Source organism: Rhipicephalus microplus, unplaced genomic scaffold, assembly GCF_043290135.1.
Source record: "Rhipicephalus microplus isolate Deutch F79 unplaced genomic scaffold, USDA_Rmic scaffold_670, whole genome shotgun sequence".
Taxonomy (NCBI): domain Eukaryota; kingdom Metazoa; phylum Arthropoda; class Arachnida; order Ixodida; family Ixodidae; genus Rhipicephalus; species Rhipicephalus microplus.
In genome coordinates this window covers 7,501-11,612 of record NW_027465226.1, presented here as the reverse complement: position 1 = coordinate 11,612, position 4,112 = coordinate 7,501, and the positions used below count along the sequence as shown (strand labels likewise).

The 4,112-nt window shown below is 56.9% G+C and overlaps 2 non-coding genes across 2 annotated transcripts; both read left to right on the top strand.

Annotated features, from left to right (window-relative positions):
- LOC142795432 (small subunit ribosomal RNA) lies at nt 1-1,815 on the top strand. Its single transcript, XR_012893028.1, has one exon. It is a non-coding gene; the product is annotated as a small subunit ribosomal RNA (ribosomal RNA).
- A 1,719-nt stretch (nt 1,816-3,534) lies between these two features.
- LOC142795427 (5.8S ribosomal RNA) lies at nt 3,535-3,687 on the top strand. Its single transcript, XR_012893023.1, has one exon. It is a non-coding gene; the product is annotated as a 5.8S ribosomal RNA (ribosomal RNA).
- Nucleotides 3,688-4,112: the final 425 nt, after the last annotated feature.

Sequence of the window (4,112 nt, the reverse complement as noted above, 5' to 3'; positions counted from 1 at the left end):
TACCTGGTTGATCCTGCCAGTAATCATATGCTTGTCTCAAAGATTAAGCCATGCATGTCTAAGTACATGCCGAAATAAGGCGAAACCGCGAATGGCTCATTAAATCAGTTATGGTTCCTTAGATCGTTTCTTCCTACTTGGATAACTGTGGCAATTCTAGAGCTAATACATGCAGTGAGCCTGGAGCCCTTTGGGTAACGGGTGCTTTTATTAGACCAAGATCGATCGGGTTTCGGCCCGTATTGTGTGGTGACTCTGGATAACTTTGTGCTGATCGCATGGCCACGAGCCGGCGACGTTTCTTTCAAGTGTCTGCCTTATCAACTTTCGATGGTAGGTTACTTGCTTACCATGGTTGTTACGGGTAACGGAGAATCAGGGTTCGATTCCGGAGAGGGAGCCTGAGAAACGGCTACCACATCCAAGGAAGGCAGCAGGCGCGCAAATTACCCACTCCCGGCACGGGGAGGTAGTGACGAAAAATAACAATACGGGACTCTTTTGAGGCCCCGTAATTGAAATGAGTACACTCTAAATCCTTTAACGAGGATCAATTGGAGGGCAAGTCTGGTGCCAGCAGCCGCGGTAATTCCAGCTCCAATAGCGTATACTAAAGCTGCTGCGGTTAAAAAGCTCGTAGTTGGATCTCAGTTCCAGACGAGTAGTGCATCTACCCGATGCGACGGCTCGGACTGAACATCATGCCGGTTCTTTCTTGGTGCACTTCATTGTGTGCCTCGAGATGGCCGGTGCTTTTACTTTGAAAAAATTAGAGTGCTCAACGCAGGCGAGTCGCCTGAATAAACTTGCATGGAATAATAGAACAAGACCTCGTTTCTGTTCTGTTGGTTTTTGGAATACGAGGTAATGATTAAGAGGGACGGACGGGGGCATTCGTATTGCGGCGCTAGAGGTGAAATTCTTGGACCGTCGCAAGACGAACTACTGCAAAAGCATTTGCCAAGAATGTTTTCATTGATCAAGAACGAAAGTCAGAGGTTCGAAGGCGATCAGATACCGCCCTAGTTCTGACCATAAACGATGCCAACCAGCGATCCGCCTGAGTTACTCAAATGACTCGGCGGGCAGCTTCCGGGAAACCAAAGTATTTGGGTTCCGGGGGAAGTATGGTTGCAAAGCTGAAACTTAAAGGAATTGACGGAAGGGCACCACCAGGAGTGGAGCCTGCGGCTTAATTTGACTCAACACGGGAAAACTTACCCGGCCCGGACACTGGGAGGATTGACAGATTGAGAGCTCTTTCTTGATTCGGTGGATGGTGGTGCATGGCCGTTCTTAGTTGGTGGAGCGATTTGTCTGGTTAATTCCGATAACGAACGAGACTCTAGCCTATTAAATAGGTGCGGGGTTCCCAGCACCTTACAACCTTCTTAGAGGGACAAGCGGCTCCTAGCCGCACGAAACAGAGCAATAACAGGTCTGTGATGCCCTTAGATGTCCGGGGCCGCACGCGCGCTACACTGAAGGAAGCAGCGTGTCTTTATCCCTGTCTGAAAAGACTGGGTAACCCGTGGAACTTCTTTCGTGATTGGGATAGGGGCTTGCAATTGTTCCCCTTGAACGAGGAATTCCCAGTAAGCGCGAGTCATAAGCTCGCGTTGATTACGTCCCTGCCCTTTGTACACACCGCCCGTCGCTACTACCGATTGAATGATTTAGTGAGGTCTTCGGACCGATGTCCGGCGCGGCCTTTCGGTTGCGCCGGTCTGTTGGAAAGATGACCAAACTTGATCATTTAGAGGAAGTAAAAGTCGTAACAAGGTTTCCGTAGGTGAACCTGCGGAAGGATCATTAACGGATTGTGAAGGGTGAGCGCCTCAGCTGCGTCTGCGCCCGACACTTTCTGCCGCTGACCCCGTTTGGACGCGGGGTCGGCTTTTCCCCACGGGGCTGCCTGAATGTGGAGCGGCACCCCGTGACAAATTGTTGCGCCCAGCGGACGCCAACACCGCGACCTTGGACGGTCGGCCAGGTGGCGGACGCGGGTACAAACGGCGCAACGCACTCATAGGTCGGCTTTCGACCCGCCACTGCACCGTGGCTCGAAGCGCTCGAAATGCGCGACCCGACCGCTGCGGGACCGCCTAGTACTGTAAACAGGAGCGGCGGAGCGCGAACGGCGAGTCGTGGTTACGTCGGTAGAAGGCGAGGCTGCGCGTTCCCGAAACGCCAGCCGAGTGCCCTCCCGACCGTTCGAGCGTGCAAGAACGAGACCCGACAATCGCGCGGCGACTGCCAAGTACGAGAGGAACGGCACAAGCGTCGGCGGTCGGTCAAGGAACTGGCGATGTGACGGGTCCGCTGTGCACCAGTGCATACCGTCCCGCCGTCCGCGGCAAGCGCCTCCGCGTCCTCGGGTGACGGAGGCTGCCGGTCGGTTCTTGCAGGCGAGGGATCTCGCTGGCACCGGTTCGCGTTGACGCGCGGCCGGTCATGGCACGGCGATGCGACGGCCGAGGTGCGCAGTACTCGATGGAGGAACCGCACGCTCCGATGACCGTCCCGCCCTCCGCGGCGTATGCGTACCGACCGTAATGGTTGCAGCAGCGCCGGCCGGCTTTTGAATTCGCCACACGAAACACGGTGCGAGATCGCGGTTAGGGGAGCGTCGACGTTGCCAGGCGTTTTGCTTGCTGCCGAGGGAAAGGCGGCACGGCCACGTCGCGCTCGTCGCGATTAGCGGGTCTGCGCGCTTTGGGAAGGTGCCGCAACGACTTGCCGAAAGAGGAAGCACGGAAGAACGAGGGACTTGGACGTCCCGACAATTGAACGCACTTGCGGCCAGGCCCTTGCTGGCTTCGTTCTTCCGCCTCGAGTAGGCTCGTACGCGGCTCCGGCGCCGAAAGTGGTCCTTGGCACCGACTTCGGTGGACGTGGGAAGTGCCGCGCAAGTACGGCGCGCCTGGCTCCACCTGTTGGCTAAAGTAGGCAGCCGGATCGGCATTTTGGTGTGCGGTGGCAAACCGTGGATGCGAAAAAAGCTTGTGCGATTTCGTGGAACAAAAAGCGGGGGTCCCCCTTTTTATGCGGAGGAGACCGACCCGCCCGCCGTGGTGAACCGCGACGCCACGGTAAAAACGGGAGAGGCTTGTCGATGGGACCGTGCATCCCGCGCTCCACGGAGGCCGGGAGGCGGCCGCCCGAGGAAATGTGTAGCCGTCGAGGCCCGCATCTGCGTGCACTCTTATCCAAATGGGTGTACCGCAGGCATTTTCTGGTTAGGCGGGCCAATGAGAGCGAGCACACAACGATACCTACGGGTCCGGCTTGGAGAACCGGCTTCGACGCCTCCCGAGTATTTATAGAGGGGTGGACCACGAAAGCACTCGCAAGTAGCGGAAGCGAAACGCCGTCCGAAACACACCGTTTGCTCGATTTGCGGCAGCCGAAAAAGGCGCGGCAGAGTTTTGGAGTCCAAGCGTGCGCTGAAAAGCGCCCTTCTTGGCCACTGTTTGGCCGAGTGCCAGAAACGTTTGGTTTTGACTGTACGGAATTGAACAAACACTTTTTCACGACTCTAAGCGGTGGATCACTCGGTTCTCGGGTCGATGAAGAACGCAGCCAGCTGCGAGACTTGGTGTGAATTGCAGGACACACTGAGCACTGATTCTTTGAACGCACATTGCGGCCTTGGGTCTTCCCTTGGCTTCGTCTGTCTGAGGGTCGGATCACATATCAAGAGAGCCTTCGGCGCACAAGGGAACGTGAGCCGTCGACTCGTTTTGACCGCGTCGGCAACACGGACAGCACGCTGAACACCTCACAGCGAGCGCCAACAGCGGCCACTCAAGGGCGAGACGGTGGCGACCGTCGTGCCAGAGCCCAACCGAAACGGGGGCGACCGACTGCATTGAGGATGTGGCACCTCGTTGAGACCGCCGCAGGACTTCGAGTCGGAAGGAAGCCTGCAGGGAAAGTGCGGTCGAGGTTGCGTACTCCTCTCTGCGACCGGGCGCGCAAGAGCTGCGAGAGCCACGGACGCGCAACTTTAACGCACGGTAAACACGAGGAGCGAAAGCCGGCCAGCAAAGCTTCTCCAGCCGTGCGCAAAGTGCGCGAGATCGCAGCCTTGCGTTGCGCTTGTTGCCCTC